The 23556-nt window shown below is 41.8% G+C and overlaps 1 protein-coding gene across 1 annotated transcript in view; it reads left to right on the top strand.

The window, feature by feature from the left end:
* The window catches only part of LOC107293240 (CUGBP Elav-like family member 4), a gene marked incomplete at its 3' end in the record, with an annotated part of 133759 nt that overhangs the window by 103552 nt on the left and 6651 nt on the right, over positions 1-23556 (top strand). The window lies entirely within an intron of this gene.

Genomic DNA, 23556 nt, shown 5'->3' with positions numbered 1-23556 from the left:
GAATGCTCCAACACTGGAAGTTTTTAAGAAGAGACTGGACAGCCATTTGTCCGAAATGGTATAGGGTTTCCTGCCTGAGCAGGGGGTTGGACTAGATGACCTCCAAGGTCCCTTCCAACTTTATTATTATTATTATTATTATTATTATTATTATTATTATTATTATTATTATTATTATTATTATTATTATTATTATATGTGTGTATGTATATCTGTATATGTGTGTGTTTGTGCATAAGTGTGTGTATGTGTGTGTGTGTGTGTGTGTGTGTGTGTGTGTGTGTGTATCTGTATACAGTATATAACTAATCAAGGAGAGAAGCAACCTAGAATTAGTGTGGTAAGGCCACACTTGGAATACTGCATCCAGTTTTGCTCACCACTAACATATCCACACACTAATATACGCACACCCACAAACACACCCACACATATATATTAGTGTCTTTGTGCTTATGTGTGCGTGTGTGCGTATTCCTCCAGCAACATCTATGAAGACTTTTTCTTTCTGTCTGTCTGTCTCTGTTTTTTGTTTTTTGTTTTAATTAGACACTTTACAGAAAATGTATAAGCGGGCCTTTAAAAAAAAGAAACAAGATAAAAGATAAAGGAATAAAATTCAAATGAATAAACAAGGAATTTAAAATGTCACCAAGATTATGCTTTTTGGGTCTATCATTAATTAATTATGAATAAGCGACTATATTATATTGTTTTAAAAGATTAATAATTGCTGTTAAGATTTAAGCTAAACATGAATCTCGAGAAGCATGGTCAACACTATACAAATCACCCAATAAGATTATGTGCTACGGTACATTTAATCCATGTTATTAATAGTCTGTTCTAATTTAGACATCTCATAAAACTGAAATATGGACTCTATACATAAGAGAAACCCAAATTTTGGGAGAGGGCGCAAATTCACATTTTAAGTTATGGCCCAGGAATGCTTTGCGCTTTGAAATGAATTCTACATCAGATTTATTTAAAAAAAAATACAAAATTATTCTACACTTCAAAGCACACTCTGCCAAGTTAGTTAGCTTTTCTTTCAAGGCAGAGGTAAAGCAAACTTTCCAGTAAAAAGTGTATATTCTCCTTGCAGCAATCAGCATTGAAGTCATGTCCGACCCATCGCAACCCCATGGACAACGTTCCTCCAGGCCTTCCTGTCCTCTACCGTCTTCTGGAGTCCATTGAAGCTCACGCCTCCTGCTTCAGTGACTCCATCCAGCCACCTCCTTCTCTGTCGTCCCCTTCTTCTATTGCCCTCAATCTTTCCCAGCATCAGGCTCTTCTCCAGTGAGTCCTTCCTTCTCATTAGGTGGCCAAAGTACTTGAGTTTCAACTTCAGGATCTGGCCTTCTAAAGAGCAGTCAGGGTTGATCTCCTCTAGGGCTTACCGGTTTAATCGCCTTGCAGTCCAGGGGACTCGCAGGAGTCTTCTCCAGCACCATAGTTCAAAGGCCTCCATTCTTTGGCGCTCAGCCTTCCTTATGGTCCAACTTTCACAGCCATACATTGCAACTGGGAAAACCATGGCCTTGACTATACATATTTTTGTTGGCAGGGTGATGTCTCTGCTTTTTAATATGCTGTCTAGATTTGCCATAGATCAGCATTACATAAAGCTAATTGAGTAGTCCTTCACTTACAACCATTTGTTTAGTGACGGAAGTTACAACAGCACTGAAAAAAGGTGACTTATGACCCTTTTTCGCACTTATGACTGTCGCAGGATCCCCACGGTCATGTGATCAAAATTCAAACACTTGGCCGCTGACTCGTATTTATGATAGTTGCAGTGTCCTGGGGTCACGTGAGTAGGTAACATCATCATTCCCAGCCATTACCTAGTTTGGGTGATGAAACGTCTGCAAGAAAACAAGCAAGCTCAGAGAGCACAAAGGACCCCATAGTCCTCCACCTCCTTCTCTCCACAAACCCCACTCCCTTCCAACACGGGTGATGTTACCTAGTTGAGTCATGAAACATCTTCAAGAAAATAACCAAGCTTAGAGAGCATCAAGCACCCCACAGTTCAACCCTGAGCTGCAAATATTCTCCTTTAAAAGAACTAGATGACAACCATCAGCAAGATGAATAGACTCAATTACAGGAGCAATGGGTGAACCTTTGAAAGACCTTGAAGTTAGGAGGCAGATCATCATGGAGGAAACCTACCTATGAGATCAACTTGATGGCACATAATCAATAAAAAGTCTTTAACTGGAGAAAAGCTAAGAAGATAATTGTGGAGTAGGACAGGGAAATTGGAGTAGGACAGGGAGGAGGAGGAGGAGGAGGAGGAGGAGGAGGAGGATATTGTGGAAGAAAGAAAACGACACTCTTATTGTTGCTAGAATGACTCCCCCGAGCTGCCCATGAAGTCACCTGGCATTAAACATAACTCAGGAGGTGACTCTACCTTTACCACATTCAATCATCTGAACACACCGGGAAGACCATCAACATTACACAGATTCCTTTATGCTCAATTCTACCAATTAACTTGTGAACAAGATTTGGAGCTGGTGGGAGGTGGCAGAAAATAATAATAATAAAAAAGATCAAAAACGATCATTACGAGCTAGCATTTGTGTGCCTTTCCAGGTCTTTGCCAGCTGGTGATTCATAGATCGGTACAAGTTAGAGAAGAGAGAGGAGAAAAAAAAAAAGATGAGTTGACAGGTCACCCTGCCTATAAAAGAGACATTGAAGTATTGTTCCCTCCGGCCTATTCATCAGGGCTTTGTCTGGTCCAATTTTCAATGACTCACGCAAAAGTGGCTTTCCAACCGATCTCTTGAGAAGCTATCAGCTACGGCTCAGCAGTGGGAAAGTTTTTCTGGCATGGAGTTTTGCTTTTAATGGATTGTTTCTCCTGCCCTGGTGAGGCACCTCCTTTGGACAATTCCCTTGGGTGGTGGCCAAGAGGGTGAAGATATGGTCGGACTAATGGAGGTTTAGCAGTGAATGGCGCAGTGGGTGATGTCATCTGAAGCCTTCCTCTAGAAGAAATCACCTCTAGAAGAATTCAGTTAATTTGTGAATTGCCCCCAAGCAGAGGGTGAATAGCACAAGCCGAGACAGATTTACTATGAAAGTAAACCTACTTAGCGGGATTTGCAATTCGTATTGACCTACAAGCTAGCAATCATATTATGGCCTTGAGGCATGGAATCAAAATTACCCAAAGTATTTGCACTGCTTTATAAAGCCTTAGTAAGGACACACCTGGAACACTGCCTCCAGTTTTGGTCACCACATTACAAAAAAGATGTTGAGACTCTGGAAAAAGTGCCAAGAAGGGCAACTAAGTTGACTGAAAGCCTGCAGACTAAAACATATGAAGAACGGTTGCAGGATTTAGGTTTGGCCAGTCTAGATAAAAGAAAGACTAGGGAGGGACATGATAGCAGCCTTCCGGTCTTTGACGGGCTGCCACAGAGAAAATGGGATTGATTTATTTTCCAAAGCACCAGAAGACAAGACACAATGGCCTTGTATGATGCTCAGACCCAACCCTAGGGGGGATAATGGAATAACAGAATTGGAAAGGAAACTGGAGGTCTTCTAGTCCAACCCCCTGCTCAAGCAGGAAACCTTATACCATTTCAGACAAATGGCTGTCCAGTCTCTTCTTAAAAACTTCCAGTGTTGGGAGCATTCATAGCTTCTGGAGGCAGGTTGTTCCACTGGTTAATTGTTCTCACTGTCAGGAAATTTCTCTTGAGTTCTAGATTGATTCTCTCCTTGATTAGTTTCCATCCATTGTTTCTTTCCTGCATTTTTTTGTTTGTATCCTGTCTTTATTATTTTTTACAAATAATTCAAGGTAGCAAACATAACGGAAGGGACCTTAGAGGTCTTATAGTCCAACCCCCTGCTCAGGCAGGAAACCCTATACCATTCCAGACAAATGGTTGTCCAATCTCTTCTTGAAAACTTTCAGTGTTGGAGCATTCACAACTTCTGGAGACAAGTTGTTCCACTGATTAATTGTTCTAACTGTCAGGAAGTTTCTCCTTAGTTCTAGGTTGCTTCTCTCCTTGCTTAGTTTCCATCAGTTGCTTCTTGTCCTGCCTTCAGGTGCTTTGGAGAATAGCTTGACTCCTTCTTCTTTGGGGCAGCCCCTGAGATACTGGAAGACTGCTATCATGTCACCCCTTGTCCTTCTCTTCAGTAAACTAGACATACTCAATTCCAGCAACAGTTCCTTGTATGTTTTAGCTTCCAGCTAAAACATATCCAACACACTTTTCCCTTCTTTTCCCTCCACAACAACAACACAATTTTCCCTCCACAACAACAAACCTGTGAGGTGAATTGGGCTAAGTGAGAATGATTGGTCACCCAGCCAGCTTTCATGCCTAAGGAGGGACTAGAACTCACAGTCTTCCAGCAATTGGCCCAAAGCCACCCAGCCAGTTTTCATGCTTAAGGTGGGACTAGAACTTACCATCTCCCATTTTTTTTAGCCTAGTGCCTTAACCTTAAAGCTGGCTCTTCTTTTTAAGTCCAGGGGCTCATAAAACCCCATAAAATTTAGATAAACGAAAAAAACCATAGTTAAGCACACCGAATGTAAACTTAGGTGACATAGCCATTGTGTTTTTGGACTACCCTGTTCTCCTGGAGGTTTGGACTGGGTGATGTGAAGGGTTCCTTGTAATCTTTACCTTCAAGAGTTCTTCCTGTTGGTGTTTTGGAGATCACTGAGTAAGTAAACATCCAGATGCCATCAAACTAACTATGTTCCCTCTGATTATGTGTTGCAAGATGAATGAAGACATTAAGGGTGCTTGCAGTAAATCTAAGGAAACAAAAAGAATGGCATAAGAAGTCTTCAGGTGATGCTCACTTTGTGTCAAGATCAAAGCAAATAAACTTTTTTTTCCTGGAATAAGCAGCCTGTGATTCAAATTTCTGTGAAGGAGAAGCTTCCACTGAGAGTAAGAATTGTTTCTCAGATGTCAGAATAACAAGAGTTGGAAGGGACCTTGAAGTCTTCTACTCCAACCCCCTACTCAGGCAGGCCACCCTATACCATTCCAGGCAAATGGTTGTCTCTTCTTAAAAGCCTCCAGAGATGAAATACCTACAACTTCTGGAAGCAAGCTGTACCACTGATTAATTGTTTTAATCTACGTTGGTTCTTTCCTTGATTAGTTTCCATCCATTGCTTCTTATTCTACCTTCAGGTGCTTTAGAAAATAGGTTGCCCCCCTCCTCTTCTTTGTGACAGCCTCTCAAATACTGGCATACCGCTATCATGTCACCCATAGTCCTTCTTTTCATTAGACTAGGCTTATCCAATTCCTGCAACCGTTCTTCAGTTTCTGTTAAGAAATGTATCACTACTCCAAATCAAAAATTAGTTGGGACAGAATCATATCCATAATAGGAAAGTTAACTCTCTTTTTCACCCATTGGACACATTAACCCATTAATTAACCAACTTGTTTAATCCCAGCAGTTAGATCATCTAACTTAGTGTTAACTTTGATCAATTCCATATATACATGCATGTGTTGTGTCAACCTATTCAAAATTAGAAATAGAAATAGAAATAGAAATAGAAATAGAAATAGAATAGAATAGAATAGAATAGAATAGAATAGAATAGAATAGAAAATATGGAAGGGAAGGGAAGGGAAGGGAAGGGAGTGGAGTGGAGTGGAGTGGAGTGGAGAGAATAAAGTAGAATGAAATAATGGACTGGACTAGACTAGACTAGACTAGACTAGACTAGAATAGAATAGAATAGAATAGAATAGAATAGAATAACAGAGTTGGAAGGGATCTTGGAGGTCTTCTAGTCCAACCCTCTGCTCAACCAGGAGACCCTCTACTATTCAGGACAAATGATTGTCTCTTTTTAAAAACTTCCAGTGTTGGAGCATTCCCAATTTTGGGAGGCAAATTGTTCCACTGGTTAATTGTTCTCACTATCAGGAAAGTTCTCCTTAGTTCCAAGTTGCTTCTCTACTTGATTAGTTTCCATCTGATGCTTCTTGTCCTTCCTTCGGGTGCTTTGGAGAATAGCTTGACTCCAAAGTTCAGCCTATTGACTTTGGAAACTAGCATTCAGGTCTTTAGTTCTTGCATAGAAGCTACCAACTGATCACAGGTCTGTAGGCTAGGCTGGGAAACTGGGGGGGGGGGAAGCATTTCAGGAAGACGTCACAGGCCATTCTGTTCTTTGCTGTTCTTAAGAAAAATGGATGGCTGTATCTCTGTAATCATCAGGATTCAAGTTAGACTTGAAAGAGATTTTAAAAGTCCAGCCTATACACATCACAGCATCTAGTTGATCTTGGTTGATCAGGGGAGAGGAGAAGAGAGGAGAGAAGAGGAGAGGAAAGAGGAAAGAGGAGGAAGGGAAGGGAAGGGAGGGGAGGGGAAGAGGGAGAAGGAAGATAGGAAATAGCAGAGGAGGAGATGGATGGGAGAAGGAGAAGGGAATGGGGTTTGTTCCCTGTTTATATGCAATTGTGGCTTGCCTAGACAGTGTTGGCAGGAATGTTCTCCTTGGTTCCTTAATTCGGCTGTTCTTTAATGTTGTTTCTCTGAGTCAGTAGTTCCTTGACTGGGATATTGTTTACTGCTTGATTGATGGTTTAGTATTAATCTTCATGTTAATGTAGGTTTATCAGGCTGTTGATTGCTGGCCAGCAGGTAGTCTGCTCTTTTGGTTTATATAAACAGAAAACAAACCCTCATCCCTTCTAGCATGATGACGTTACCGAGTTGGGTAATGAAAGGTCTCCCCCCCCCAAAAAAAAGCTCATAGGGCACCAAGGACCCCACAGTTCAACCTTGAGCCACAAATATTCTTTTCTATAGAAGAATAATCCTATCAGTCAGCTGGACAAATGAAATAAAAGAAGAACTGCAAAAGAGCAGCTAGATTCTTACTGAAAGTAATCCAAATCTGATTACTCCTCGGATGGGAAATGTGTCCAGGACTTGGAAGTTAAATAAATAAATAAGTCCAAAAAGGTAATGAAAAGTAATATCTTGTTGCCAAGAAAATTACATAAATTTATTAGGGTGTTAGCTTGGCTCCAAGGAGACCTTACTTAGCAGCTAATCAGATATTTTTTTTCCACCAAAAACTGCAGCTGTAAGGTTGTATTTCATTCTGAGTTAACGGGATGCATGAAGTCATGATGTGGTGGCACTTATCTGTGGCTTGCCATGTGGACAATTTTTTTTTCCCTCCATGGAAGAATGTGATGAATGAGGAAGAAGGCCTGAAACGGAGAATTTTGAGTTGCCAGTAAAACTGATGAATGACTGTCTACGATGTCTCCGGATGTATAATTCATTTGCGTTTAATTTCTGAGTTTAGTCCATCGATCTGCAGGTTCAGTTATCAAACTGAAAGAAGGAAAGGAGCTGAGTAGTTGGGCAGAAGATGTAGCTATGTAGATATAGTGATGTGATGAATGTCTAGATGATAAAACATAGAGGGAAGATGATAGAAAGATAGATAGATAGATAGATAGATAGATAGATAGATAGATAGATAGATAGATAGATAGATAGATAGATAGATAGATAGATAGATAGATGGATGGATGGATGGATGGATGGATGGATGGATGGATGGATGGATGGATGGATGGATGGATGGATGGATGGATGGATGGAGAGGGAGGGAGAGACAGAGAGACAGACACAGATAGATGATAGATGATATACGTAGGTAGGTAGGTAGGTAGGCAGGCAGGCAGGCAGGCAGGCAGGCAGGCAGGCAGGCAGGCAGGCAGGCAGGCAGGCAGAAACACAGACAGACACAGACAGATGATAGATGATATACTTAGGTAGGTAGGTAGGTAGGTAGGTCGGTAGGCAGGCAGACAGACAGACAGGGATAGATGGATGAACAGATATTCCCTCATTTCAATGATGATGCTGGCTAAAAGATAAGTGTGCATAATTGTAAAAAAAAATCGAAGGTTGCTTACTTTATAAAGTTTTTTTAGCTACATGTGCAAATATAATGATTAAAATTAATGCATCAAAACACATATAAGCAACGGGTTCAACCACTTTTGTTTCTGTTGCACCTTCATTAGCACGCATAGAATGGCCCCGATTTAACCCCAATGAGAATTTTAAAGAGCGGGGAGGGGGTTATATTTAATGGTCTCAGGGGCTCTCTTGAACACTTGGATTTTATGACATGAGGAATACAGAACTTTCTAAAAATAAGATATAAGTTCTCTTTGTTGGCTGGATGCTACAAACCAATGAGAGAACTCAGGTATTCCTAACAGAGGTATTCTAATAACAAAGAAGGGGGGGGGGGTCAACCTATTTTCCAAAGCACAAGAAGGCAAGAGAAGAAACAATGCATGGAAACCAATCAAGGAGAGAAGCAGCCTGGAATTAAGGAGAAACTTCCTGACACTGAGGACAATTAAGCAGTGGAACGGCTTGCCACCAGAAGTTGTGGGTGCTTCATCACTGGAGATGATTTTTAAGAAAAGATTGGACAACTGTTTGTCTGAAATGTTACAGGAGGCCTTGATCAGGGGGATGGACTAGAACAGGGCTTTTCAACCAGTGGTACGGGTACCACCAGTGGTCCATTGGCACCTGGCAGGTGGTACGCGACCATCCTAGAAAAGTGGTAGCAGGGGAGGGGAATGAGCTGAACTGGTGGCAGCACTGCACAAGCCTGAGCGAGAGATGGCTGGAGCTGCAGGGCTGTCAGGGCTCAGCGGAAGCGCCAGGATCAGTGCTTCTTCGGGACTATCAGGGCTCAGTGGAAGTGCCAGGATCAGTGCCAGGCTCCAGCTGGAGCTCGGCGCTGATCCTGGCACTTCTGGGCCCAGAAGAAGCACCGATCACCTGGAATGTTGCAGCATCTCCAGGGTCTTGTGATTTACATTCAGATGCTTGGCAACTGATTCATATTTATGACGGTCACAGTGTCCCAGGGTCTTGTGAAGTGACCAAAACCTGCTGCAACCACCCAGCAGATGGGAGGGAATAAAAACCAAACACCCCCCCCACCCCACCCCTGCTGCCAATCCCCAACAGAAATGCTCACAACAATGAAAACCTCGGACAGGAGGAAGAATGCCGCTGGGAGGGCAGGCAGGTGTCTTGCTCGGCTGTGGCTTGGGGGCATTTTTTTCAGTGCCATTGTAACTTCGAACAGTCATTAAGTGAAGACTACCTGTACTTTATCACTTTTTTCCTTTTTTGGGGTGGATCATCAAGTTTTTGATACCTTGCTAGGCGACTGGTGGTACTCGGATATTGCCATATCCTAAAAGTAGTACAATGGGTGAAAAGGTTGAAAAGGCCTGGAAAAGACCTTCAAGGTCCCGTCCAGCAGCTGTGATTGTGTTATTCTGTTAACCTTACTTCCTAACTTCTCCCAACATCTTGCGGCAGGTGGAATGGCAAAAAAAATCACCTTGGACTTTGTTCCAGGATTCGTTGCAGGGTCTTCTCAGTCTCTGATGTGTTAGTTGTGATTACGCACAACCTTCCTTTACTGGGCAAACAGCCCTGAGCGCCTGGTGCAGTGATGTTAGCATTTCAAACCTCGTAAATTCAATTTATGCGTGACCTCATTGCGTACCTGGGGGGGGGAGGAACGATCATAAAACCAAATCCAGAGAAAGAGAGAACTTAGGGAGGTGGTTAACTCCTTGTCCTTTGGTCTAAATGGGGGGTGTCTTTCTCTGCCAAGACAGATGTGGCAGACCGCCAAAAATGAAACAAAGAAGGGGGGGGAGAGAGAGAAACCCTTAATTACAACTATTATTAGTTGGCCGATGTATGTCACCTTTCCCACCCACCCCTTCTCCACCTCACCCCGGAGGGAGTAACATTGCAATGTTACTGAATCTCTGAATAATGCCTCTAGGAACAAAAAGGAAGAGGAGAATGGAAAGGAGGGATATCTTTCGCCCTTCCTTGGTCAAATTAGTTCAGGCGAGCCTCGCAGCTTTGAAATCAAATCATGTATCCGTGTTCCAAATCAGCCTAATCAAAGATTAAAATCTGCAGGAAATTGGAATACAGCTAGAGCAAGAGGTTTGCCAGCCAAAGTTGGTGTTGTGAGATGTAAAAACCCCAAATTTTGATACTCACAATACGAAGACAAGTCTGGTTAACAAAACAAAGGTTTATTGGAGAATAATATAAAAAAGAATAAAAAGGAAAGAGAAGAGAAGAGAAGAGAAGAGAAGAGAAGAGAAGAGAAGAGAAGAGAAGAGAAGAGAAGAGAAGAGAAGAGAAGAGAAGAGAAGAGAAGATAATAGAGGCGTTTGCAAACACAGCCTCCTGGATCCTTCTGGATTGGGTTCCAGGAGCACAATAAGCAGTTTCCAAGCTATACTTTTTATACTTTTTATACAATGCAGTCATGCCTAAGTAACCCTCCCAACTTCCCTTCTCTATATTCTTTGAAGTTGCTTTACATTAAAAGTCATCCTGGCAATTTCCTTCTATCTGCTGTGGTCTTATCTTTCTTTATTTGTATTTTTCACCTTGGGTCAAAATCCCTTTGATAGTGATTTCTACTCAAAGTGTAAGTTCCTGTGTCTGGAGGATTTTTAGGCAGGAAATAGTAAACATTTGGTCATAATTAATTATCTTTGCTGATTACCATTTGTAGTCATTTTACATGGGCAGGAAACAGTAAACATTCCTTCTCATATATTGGCATTGCATTGTTACATTTACGTTACAGTGTTACATTTGTACTAAAGAGACAGTTTCATAGAATGGCATTACATTTCTACAGTTATTTCTACAATTATTAAAAGAATAACTTTTATTTCCTTCAATCGTTACATTAGAACTTTATTGTTATATTTTATAAAAGAATAACTTTTATTTCCTTCAATCGTTACATTAGAACTTTATTGTTATATTTTATAAAAGAATAACTTTTATTTCCTTCAATGTCCTCCAGATATTTGTGGGGGTTTTGCTTTTTGTTTTGTTTTTACATTATTTCAAGAATGTACATGTTGTACATGTCGTAAGAGAAAAGCTTTCCCCAGCTACTAATACGAAATGTCAACCGCGGAACTACAAGCATGGACGGCTGGGAGTTTTGGGCACTGTAGTTCCCGAGGCATCTGGAGCCCACCTTGTGCAGAATGACGTTTCAAGCCGTGTGGTTTGACGCACACCTCTGGATGAGTCACAACTGCTAACAAGAAACACCATAACCCATTATTGTGATTTCTGAAAAGGGGTTTATTTTTTTTTCCCCTGTGGCAGAAGACTGGGGACATATTAAATTGACCCACCAAGTCTCAGCTACATACAGTCTTATCTGCATCATCAGAGTAAAAGAGGTTAAAATAAATAAGTGAGAAATCCCAAAGGTGCTTTTTCAGGAGGCAACTGAACTTTCTTGTTTTTCTTTGAAGACGTTTCGCTTCTCATCCCAGAAGCTTCTTCAGCTCTGACTGGATGGTGGGGAATGGAAGGATTGATACTCCTTGCAGACAGCTGGTCATTTGCATTCTTTTAGGGAGTCGTTGAGGCCACTTGGAGGTTTGTCTGTGTCCTCAGGGTCATCTGAGTGGTTCAAATGGGGGTGGAGCCTTCTTGGAACTGCTGAAAGGACTGTGTTGCTGTGTCTTACAGCATTTCCAAGAAGGCTCCACACCCACTTGCACGACTCAGGTGACCCTGAGGACACAGATAAACCTCTGAGTGGCCTCAATGACTCTCTAAAAGAATGCAAATGACCAGCTGCCTGCAAGGAGTATCAGAACTGAAGAACTGAAGAAATTTCTGGGATGAGAAGCGAAATGTCTTGAAAGAAAAAATAAGAAAGTCCAGTTGCTTCCTGAAAAAACCACCTTTGGGACAAGCATGACCTGGATGACAGAGACTCTCCATAGACATCACTCTGAGAAACCACATGTGCCATCAGTATAAAGAAGTATACAGACAGTCCTTGATTTACAATCATGGATTTAGTAATTGTTTGAAGATACAATGGCACCAGACTCTAAGATGTGATGGCTGTTCAGCAGGAATTGGATTAGTCCAGGGGTCTTCAAACTTGGCCCTTTTATGAGTTGTGGACTTCAACTCTCAGAATTCCTCAGCCAGGCTGAGGCTGAGGCATGCCTGGCTGAGGAATTCTGGGAGTTGAAGTCCACAAGTCATAAAAGGGCCAAGTTTGAAGACCCCTGGACTAATTTAACAGAATAACAATAGGATAACAGAGTTGGAAGGGACCTTGGAGGTCTTCTAGTCCAAACTCTTGCTCAAGCAGACTTTATACCATCTCAGACAGGTGGCTTCCAGTCTCTTCTTAAAAACCTCCAGTGATGGAGAACCCACAACTTCTGGAGGCAAGCTGTTTCACTGGTTAATTGTCTTCACTGTTAGGAAGTTTCTCCTTAATTCCAGGTTGCTTCTCTCCTAGATTAGTTTCCATCCATCATTTCTCATCTTGCCTTCTGATGCTTTGGAAAACAGGTTGAACCCCTCTTCTTTGTGGCAGCCCCTCAGATATTGGAAAAAATCCATCATGTCACCCCTAGTTCTTCTTTTCACTAGATGAGACATACCCAAATCCTTCATATATTTTATCCTCCAACCCCTAAAAAAATGTTAAGACTTTGGGGGGGGGAGTGCAAAGAAGAGCAACTAAGATGATTAAAGACCTAGAAATAAAAACATATGAAGAACAGTTGCAAGAATTGGGTATGTCTAGACTAGAGAAAAGAAGGACTAGGGGTGACATGATAAGCAGTGTTCCAATATCTGAGGGGCCGCCACAAGAAGGAGGAGGTCAACTTATTTTCCAAAGCACCAGAGAGAAGGAGAAGAAACAATGGATGGAAACTAATCAAGGAGAGAAGCAACCTTGAATTAAGGAGAAACTTCCTAACAGTGAGGACAATTAACCGGTGGAACATCTTGCCTCCAGAAGTTGTAGGTGCCCCTTGTCTGAAATGGTATAGGGTCTCCTACTTGAGCAGGGGGCTGGACTAGAAGACCTCCAAAGTCCCTTCCAGCTCTATTCTGATTCTGATTCAAATCATCTTTGTTGCTCTTCTTTGCACTCTTTCCAGAGTCTGAACATCTTTTTTTTATATATCGTGGTGACCAAAACTGGATGCAGTATTCCAAGCGTGGCCTTACTTTCTCCCTCTCCATCCCCATTTCCCAGAGGGAACTTTTGCTTTGCTCTCTGTTGTCCTCTGACACAATCTGCTTTGTTTACACAAAGACCTTGATAGATATTCCCTAAGCTCTCCATCTCAGATCATCAGGGCTTGAAATGAAGAAAAAAAAAGAGAGAGAGAGAGAGAGAAAGAGAAAGAAAAATTAAAATCCTCTTCTGGAGACATCAAACTTCGTTTTGAGCAGCTGGCTGGAGACAGCTGGGTTGATGGCAAGACTTTGTTATAGCCTAACAAAACCACATTATGCCTCTTGCATTGTGTTCCAGCCCTCTGAATTCTTTAGGGATTGATTAGAAGGGATGGTGTGACCTTTGCTGCAATTATTATCCATCTGTGTTTCATGCAATTATTATTTATGTTGCTGAATCCCCGGGTGGCAAAATTAAAATAGGGAAGAGATAGAAGTCTCTCCTCCCCTCCATCTCTGCCACCACCAAACCTTCTTCCAGTTTCTCCTGTCTCCACCTTCTGGGCTATTTCCACCACTTTCTCTTTAACTACATAGGCGTCCCTGGAGAGAGCGATACATCCTCATGTTTCCTAGAGACTGTGGCTCAATCAAATGGGATTGTCCACCTGCCTTCATTGAACCCAAAAAAATAAAGAATGCAATGCAGGGGTAGGAAGTGAGATGTTAAATGTGATCCTTTCTTGGCTGCCATGAAGAAGATGGGGGTGGATGGGTGTCAACCTAATTCTCCAAAGCACCTGAAGGCAGGAGAAGAAGCAACAGATAGAAAATAATCTAGGAGAGAAGCAACCTAGAACTAAACAGAAATTTCCTGACAGTGAGAACAATTAATCAGTGGAACAACCTGCCTCCAGAAGTTGTGGGTGCTGCAACACTAGAGATTTTTAATTTGTCTGAAATAGCATAGGGTCTCCTGCTTGGCCAGGGAGTTGGACTAGAAAACTTCCAAAGTCCCTCCAAGTCCCTTCCAGCCCTGTGATTCTTCAAAGATGAGGGGGGATCAACCTATTTTCCAAAGCACCAGAAGGCAAGACAAAAAACAATGGATGGAAACCAATCAAGGAGAGAACCAACCTAGAACTAAGGGGAAACCCAAAGATGCTTTTTCGCTAGGCAACTGGACTTTCTTGTTTTTCTTTGAGGACATTTTCCTTCTTCTGCTCTTCAGCTTTGTGGATGAGAAGCGAAACGTCTTCAAAGAAAAACAAGAAAGTCCAATTTGACTCCGGAAAAAGCATCTTTGGGACAACCATGACCTGGATGACTGAGACTCTCCATAGAAACTAAGGGGAAATTTCCTGACTGTGAGAATAATTAACCAGTGGAACGACTTGCCTCCAGAAGTTGTGAATGCTCCAACACTGGAGGGTTTTAAGAAGAGATTGGACAACCATTTGCTGAAATGGTAGAGGGTCTCCTGCTTGGCCAGGGGGTTGGTCTAGAAAACCTACAACTCAGTTATTATTGTATGTTCTATAGTCTATCATAGAGTTTAATAATTGAAAGGGCCATAGAGTGCCTAAAGAATTTCCCTTTTTCCAGCCACTCTAGGACTTTGCTTAAACCTTGTAGAGGCAAAGTTAGTTAACACCACTCTCAAGAATGAGTCCATGACCCAGATCGCCAAGAGAAGTTTATTTAGCCACATGCATGGCTGGGTATATCCATCTAATCTCCCGTGGGTTAATTGACTGATTCAATTGATCCTGGGTCAGCTTAACTGACTGAGCCAATTAACCCTTTTTGGAATAGCCATGACACATTGCTTCCTCCATTGACCCAATTAAGCATATTGTGGGAGGCAAGCCAGCCATATCTTGTGATTAGTGCTTGGGCTGGTCTCTCCTGAGTTCCCTGTGGAAAGTTTTAAGTTAACCAACTTGGACTTTTAATTTAACCCCCACTACAATCCTAGCAGCCCCGAATCTGTGTTTGCAACTCAGTAATCAAATAACAGTGTTGGAAGGGACCTTGGAGGTTTTCTAGTCCAACTGCCTGCTCAGTTTCTGGGCAAATGGCTGCCCAATCTCTTCCAGAGAACCTCCAGTGATGGGGCACCTACAGCTTCTGAAGGCAAGCTGTCCCACGGGTTGATTGTTCTCACTGTCAGGAAAATTTTCCTTAGTTCTCTCTTTGATAAGATTCCACCCATTGCATCTTAACAGAATAATAGAATAAGAGTTGGGAGGAACCTTGAAGGTCTACTAGTCCAGCCCCAGCTCAAGCAGGGAGACCCTATTTTAGACAAATGACTGTCCAGATGGAGCACCCACAATTTCTAAAGGTAAGCCATTCCACTGGTTAATTGTTCTCACTGTTGGGAAATTTCTCCTTAGTTCTAGGTTGGTTCTCTCCTTGATTGGTTTCATCTGTTGCTTCTTGTCCTGCCCTCACTTTCTTTGGAGAATAGGTTGACTCCCTCTTCTCTGTGATAGCCCCTCAAGTACTGGAAGACAGCTACCATGTCAGCCCTAATCCTTCTCTTCACTAAGATTAAACATCCCCAGTTCCCTCAATCATTCATTGTATGGCTTAGCCTCCATACCCCTGATAATCTTTGTTACAAGCAGGAGACCCTACACCATTTCAGACAAGTGGTTGTCCAATCTCTTCTTAAAAATCTCCAGTGATGGAGTACATGATGGAACCATGAACTAATCAAATGGGCCGAGTTCACTTAACACCCCAAGCCTCCCAAAAAAAACCCCAGGATTAATTTAGGGTAATACTAACTGTGTGTATCTAACCACTTGTCCTGAGCTGGTTAAGAGCCAGCTTTAAATTGGCATATGTTGAGCAAGTGGGACAAGAAAACTCATAAAGGAACATCTATGTTACAGTCCACCCAACGGTTAGAGAAGATGAGTGGGTTAGTTATTTATATTTTAATTATACTAAAAAGCAGAGACATCACCCTGCCAACAAAAGGCCATGGTTTTCCCAGTTGCAATGTATGGATGTGAAAGTTGGACCATAAGAAAGGCTGAGCACCAAAGAATGGAGGCCTTTGAACTCTGGTGCTGGAGAAGACTCCTGCGAGTCCCCTGGACTGCAAGGCGATCAAACCGGTCAGTCCTGGAGGAGATCAACCATGACTGCTCTTTAGAAGGCCAGATCCTGAAGTTGAAACTCAAGTACTTTGGCCACCTAATGAGAAGGAAGGACTCACTGGAGAAGGGCCTAATGCTGGGAAAGATTGAGGGCAATAGAAGAAGAGGACGACAGAGAATGAGGTGGCTGGATGGAGTCACTGAAGCAGTAGGCCTGAGCTTAAATGGACTGCAGAAGATGGTAGAGGATAGGAAGGCCTAGAGGAATGTTGCCCATGGGGTCGTGATGGGTTTGACACGACTTTGCAACTAACAACAACAACAAAATTCTTTATTTCCTTTGTCCATTGGCTTTATTAATGAAAGTTATTACGGGGAAGGGTACCCCTTTATCTTCAGTTTTGTTCTGCTCAGGAGAGATGGAGAACTTTGTTTTCCAGACCTGTCACATTCTCCAGAATGTGACAGATTTTGCTACATCAAGCAAAATGTCATCAGAAATAGGTGATGGGCAGGATAAAATTGACATTATGTTCTAGTCTTAAAAAGGTTTTTTATGTATATAAAATGATGTATCATTGGTATTTGTCACCGGAGAAATTGTCTAGAATCTATAAAAGCTCTTCAAATCTTTGCTGGAGACCTGAACAAGACAAAGGGACATTTATTGTGCTGGGTGGACATGTATAAGAAAAAAAAAAAAAAGCCAGAACATTTTGCATATAAATATATGCATTAATTCAGAAGATTTCAAAGGTTAAAGTATGATTGAAAGAAGAGACATTTTGTTTTTGAGGACAATGAATAAGGAACTAGGAAAAAAGTCACGTAACTATGTTTTTATCTGTAACAATTGCAGCAAGACTATGATTTACTCAAAAGTAAAAAATATTCAAGGGATGGTGCTATCACGGCTGGCTCATACTTAAGTGGTTCTCCACAAGGACATCTAGATCCCTCTCCTAGGCGTTACTGTTGAGCCAGATACCACCTATTCTGTCCCTGTGGATTTGGTTTTTTCTTGCCGTAGTAGTAGTAGTAATAGTAGTAGTAGTAGTAGTAGTAGTAGTAGTAGTAGTAGTAATAATAATAATAATAATAATAATAATAATAATAATAATAATAATAATAATAATAATAATAATTAATAGTAGTAGCAAAGTTGGAAGGGACCTTGGAGGTCTTCTAGTCCAGGGCTTTTCAAGCTTTTCACCCATTGTACCACTTTTAGGATATGGCAACATCCGAGTACCACCAGTCGCCTTGCAAGGTGTCAAAAACTTGATGACCCATTAAAAAAAAAGGAAAAAAGTGATAAAGTACAGGTAGTCCTCGACTTACAACAGTTCGCTTAGTGACTCTTAGAAGTTACAATGGCACTGAAAAAAGTGCCCCCCAAGCCACAGCCGAGCAAGACACCTGCCTGCCAACCTGGCAGTGCTCTTCCTCCTGTCCGAGGTTTTCATTGTTGTGAGTATTTCTGTTGAGGATTGGCAGCGAGGGTGGGGTGGGGTGTGTTTTTTTTTATTCCCCCCGTCTGCTGGGTGGTTGCAGCAGGTTTTGGTCACTTCACATGACCCTGGGACACTGTGACCGTCATAAATATGAATCAGTTGCCAAGCATCTGAATGTAAATCACAAGACCCTGGAGATGCTGCAACATTCCAGCTGATCGGCGCTTCTTCTGGGCTCAGCAGAAGTACTGGGATCAGTGCTGCTTTCCAGCTGGAGCCTGTCGCTGATCCTGATGCTTCCACTGAGCCCTGACAGCCCCAAAGAAACACCGATCAGCTGGAAAGCGGCACTGATCCTGGCGCTTCCGCTGAGCCCTGACACCCTGCAGCTTCAGCCATCTCTCGCTCAGGATTGTGCGGTGCTGCCACCGGTTCAGTTTATTCTTCTCCCCTGCTACCACTTTTCTAGGATGGTCGCATACCACCTGCCAGGTGCCAATGTAGCACAGGTGGTACCCATACCACTGGTTGAAAAGCCCTGTTCTACTCCAGCCCCCTGCTCAGGCAGGAAACCCTATACCATTTCAGACAAATGGCTGTCCAGTCTCTTTTTAAAAACTTCCAGTGTTGGAGCATTCACATTATCTGTTTATAATTCTTTTTTGTGCACCTTTGCTCTTCTTTCCTTCCATCCTTCCTTCCTCCCTCCCTCCCTCCTACTTCCCTTCCCTTTCCCTTCCTTTTCTGCTGAAGTCTTCCTTCCCTTTCCTTTCCTTTCCTTTCCTTCCCTTCCCTTCCCTTCCCTTCCCTTCCCTTCTCTTCTCTTCTCTTCCCTTCCCTTTCCTTACCCTTTCCTTTCCTTTCCTTTTTTCTTGCTTTTAATCTTTATTAGTTTGGTTTCACCTAGATGCTCTATGTAAAACTTCCAATTAAAATATTTTTTAAAAAAATATTTAATGGGGAAGAGATTAGCACCTCTAGAAATTAAACTAGACAATTCTTTGATCAAGCCTGTCTTTTAAAATTAGTCTTAAAATGAACATTTTTATTTATTTTTATTTATTTATTTATTTATTTTAATTTATATCCCACCCTTCTCCCGGACGGGACTCAGGGCGGCTCACAACATATATTTAAAACAAAGATGTATATACAATCCCCCCCTATAAAACCGAATTAAACCAAATTTTAGAGTTGTGTTGTTTACAAATTCCTTAAAATGAACCCAATATAAAATCCTCCCTAGGTCAGGCCCGCTTGCTGGAAAAGCCATGTCTTGAGGGCGCGACGGAAGGTAAGGAGATCCGGAATCGTCCGAATCTCAGGGGGTAGTTCGTTCCAGAGGGCAGGGGCACCCACAGAGAAGGCCCTCCCCCTGGGGGTCGCCAGCCGACATTGCTTGGCCGACGGCACCCTGAGGAGACCCACTCTGTGGGAGCGTACCGGTCTATGNTGAGTATCATCAGCGTACTGATGGAAATCCACCCCAAAGCCACGAATGATCTCCCCCAGCGGCTTTACATAAATATTGAACAAAAGGGGAGAGAGGACCGACCCCTGAGGCACCCCACAAGTTAGGGGTCTAGGAGTCGACCTCTGTCCCCCTGCCAATACTGACTGCGTACGGTCGGTGAGGAAGGAGGAGAACCACCTTACATGAGAGGACTATTTGGGTTCGGGCACAAAGGAGGTGTTTATTTTCCCAGCTCTGAAAGATATTGACTGTGTTCAGACAACTCACTTAAGAATGTCAAAGGCCTGACAGCTGGGCTCAGAAAAAGTAGTCAGCTTGACACATTTTTGCCTTATTTAGGGTATGTGTGTTGTGTCTAGATCACTGTTTCTCAACATTGCCAGTTGAAGAGGTAGCATTAGTTCTAGTAAGGAGAGGGGTTTGCTTTTAGTTTATATTCTAGGGACATGCCCTGTCAGTGCCCTCTAAGACTAGAATACTGTATAAATTAAGAAAACCCTACGCCCTTCTAGCACTGATGATGTTACCTAACTGGGTCATGAAATGTCTGCAAGAAAACCACCAAGCTCAGAGAGCACCAAGGACCCCACAGTCGTTGTTGTCCTCCTCCTCCTCCTCCTCCTCCTCCTCTCCACAAACCCCACTCCCTTCTAGCACTAATAATATTACCTAGCTGGGTCATGAAATGTCTGCAAGAAAACCATCAAGCTCAGAGGACCAAGCTCCCCACAGTCCTCCTCCTCCTTCTCCTCCTCGTCCTTTCTGCCTATCTCCCTCCTTCGTAGCACTGATGATGTAACCTGGTTGGGCCATGAAACGTCTGCCAGAAAACCACCAAGCTCAGAGACCACCAAGGAGCCCTCAGTCTCCGTCTCATCCAGTTCTCCTGGAAAAAAAAGAATTTTATTCTAACCCTTAGGTCCCAATCACTCATCTTGCCCCCAAGAGATCTTTGAAGTGGGGGAGGGGTCAGTTTCCACAAGGACAGGAAGAGTTTGCCACCAATCACCTTTGAATTATAGATGTAGTCTGGAAGCCTAGCAGACCTTCATTATTCTCTGCTGTCACCAGGACCCTCACCAGAAGAGGAAATATATAGCAACCATTACAGGAACTTCACACTCTGTAGTTTATCTTTTGGCTGGTGTGCTTTGATCAGCACCTAATTAGATGGTATCCAGGTTTGAGACTGGTGGCACATTGTCTTCCTTCATCGTTTGCACAGCAGAGACCCACACAGTGCTTGATTTAGTACTAAAATTAAAATTTAAGTATAGCTTTCCATTTGAGTTTTGACCAGTTGTTTTTTTCAAGACCACACACACACACACACACACACACACACACCTATCTATCTATCTATCTATCTATCTATCTATCTATCTATCTATCTATCTATCTATCTATCTATCTATCTATCTATCTATTTCTATCTATCTATCTATTTATCTGTCTCTATCTATCTCTCTATCTATCTCTCTATCTATCTCTCTATCTCTCTATCTATCTATCTATCTATCTATCTATCTATCTAATCTATCTATCTCTATCTATCTATCTATCTATCTATCTTTCTATTTCTATCTATCTATCTATCTATCTATCTCTATTTATCTATTTATCTTTCTATCTCTATCTATCTATCTATCTATCTATCTGTCTATCTTTCTATTTCTCTCTCTCTCTATCTATCTATCTATTTATCTTTCTATCTCTATCTATCTCTATCTTTCTATATCTATCTATCTATCTATCTATCTATCTATCTATCTATCTCTATTTATCTATTTATCTTTCTATCTCTATCTATCTATCCATCTATCTATCTATCTATCTATCTATCTATCTATCTATCTATCTATCTATCTATCTATCTATCTTTCTATCTCTATCTATCTCTATCTATCTATCTTTCTATTTCTATTTCTATCTCTATCTCTATCTCTATCTCTCTCTATCTCTCTATCTCTCTATCTCTCTATCTCTCTCTCTCTCTCTCTCTCTATCTATCTATCTATCTCTATCTATCTATCTATCTATCTATCTATCTATCTATCTATCTATCTTTCTATTTCTATCTCTCTATCTCTATATATCTATCTATCTTTCTATTTCTATCTATCTATCTATCTATCTATCTATCTATCTATCTATCTATCTATCTATCTATCTATCTATCTATCTATCTATCTATCTATCTATCTATCTATCTATCTATCTATCTATCTATCTATCTGCCTTCAGAGTCAACTTATGAGTAGGAATAACAACCTGTTCAAACTGGAAAGGGACTGAAGCCAAATTCTGACTCTCTAATCTCACAAATCCCAAAAGCAAATAAATATTTAGCATTTAAACCGTGTTTACTATGGGTATTTAATTTTCTCTAACTGATGTGGAGCCCCAGGAGATGAAGTGGGGTGAACCTTAGCCATCTAGAGTTGTGTTTGCACAAGATGGACAGCCACAAAAATCTCTTCAATCAGCGGCCCTCAACCTTTGCAACTTGGTGGCCCAGCTTGCGGTGGGGGGGGGAGAGGGGATCCGTGCCTTAAATAATAAATAAACTCCAGAATTTCTTCAAAAACAGTGTTCTGACTCCTGGGTTAGCCACATTCATTTGTTCTCTAGTGACAGGAGACATGGGGAGCCAACTCTTTGCTGGTTAGGAGATATATAGGAAGTCCTTCAGCTTATGATCACAATTGAGCCCAAAATTTCTGCTGCCAAGTGAGTTTTGCCCCATTTTATGAGCTTTTTTGCCATAGTTGCTAAGTGAATCACTACAGTTGGGAATGGAATGGAATGGAATAGAGAATAGAATGGAAAAAGAAAATAAAATAAAATATGGAATGGAATGGAACAGAATGGAACGGAACGGAATAGAACAGAACAGAACAGAACAGAATAGAAAATATGGAATGGAATAGAATGGAATGGAATGGAGTGGAGTGGAGTGGAGTGGAGAGAGTAAAGTAGAATGAAAGAATAGAATAGAATAGAATAGAATAGAATAGAATAGAATAGAATAGAATAGAATAGAATAGAATAGAACAGAACAGAACAGAACAGAACAGAACAGAACAGAACAGAACAGAACAGAATAGAATAGAATAGAAAATAGAATAGAATAGAATAGAATAGAAAATAGAATAGAATAGAATAGAATAGAATAGAATAGAATAGAATAGAATAGAATAGAAAATATGGAATGGAATGGAATAGAATAGAGAATAGAATGGAAAAAGAAAAGAAAAGAAACTAAAATGTGGAATGGAATAATGGAATGGAATGGAATGGAATGGAATAGAATAACAGAGTTGGAAGAGACCTTGGGGGTCATCTAGTCCAACCCCCTGCTCAGGATAGGATGGAGACTGTGCTGGCTAGGGAATTCTGGGAGTTGAAGTCAACATATCTTCAAGTGGTCAAGGCTGAGAAACACTGGTGTACATTAAGAGGAAAAAAACCCCATCACATTTGTATTTGATCTTGAAGCCTATGGAGACTCTCAGTCATCCAGGTCACGGTTTTCAAAAGGCAACTGGACTTTGTGCTTCCTTGAAGACATTTGGCTTCTCTTCCAAAGAAGTTTCTTCAGTTCTGACTGAATGGTGGAGGATGGAGGGAATGATATTCCCTGCAGTCATCTGGACCAGGAACAGAAATCCTTCCATCCTCCACTGTTCAATCAGAACTGAGGAAGCTTCTGGGATGAGAAGCAAAACATCTTCCAAGGAAAAATAAAGTCCAGCTGCCGTTTTTTTTTTAAAAAGCACCTTTGATCTTTAAAATCTGAAAGTTGCCCAGTTTGGAGAGCCTTGCTCTAGAAAAGGAAGATGAAGAATTGGGGGGATTGTGCTCATTGTTGTTGTTGTTGTTAGTTGCGAAGTCGTGTCCGATCCCTCGCGATCCCATGGACAACGTTCCTCCAGGTCTTCCTGTCCTCTACCATCTTCTGGAGTCCATTGAAGCTCACACCTACTGCTTCAGTGACTCCATCCAGTCACCTCACTCTCTGTCGTCCCCTTCTTCTATTGCCCTCAATCTTTCCCAGCCTTAGGCTCTTCTCCAGGGAGTCCTTCCTTCTCATTAGGTGGCCAAAGTACTTGAGTTTCAACTTCAGGATCTGGCCTTCTAAGGAGCAGTCAGGGTTGATCTCTTCCAGGACTGACTGGTTGGATTGCCTTGCAGTCCACGGGACTCGCAGGCGTCTTCTCCAGCACCAGAGTTCAAAGGCCTCCATTCTTTGGCGCTCAGCCTTTCTTATGGTCCAACTTTCACAGCCATAGATTGCAACTGGGAAAACCATGGCCTTGACTATATGTACTTTTGTTGGCAGGGTGATGTCTCTGCTTTTTAGTATGCTGTCTAGATTTGCCATAGCTTTCCTCCCCAGGAGCAAGTGTCT

The sequence above is a fragment of the Protobothrops mucrosquamatus genome, unplaced genomic scaffold, assembly GCF_001527695.2.
Source record: "Protobothrops mucrosquamatus isolate PMUCROS unplaced genomic scaffold, P.Mucros_1.0 scaffold1543, whole genome shotgun sequence".
Classification (NCBI taxonomy): domain Eukaryota; kingdom Metazoa; phylum Chordata; class Lepidosauria; order Squamata; family Viperidae; genus Protobothrops; species Protobothrops mucrosquamatus.
The sequence above is the reverse complement of the archived record's forward strand: the minus strand, read 5'-3'. Positions and strand labels throughout refer to the sequence as shown.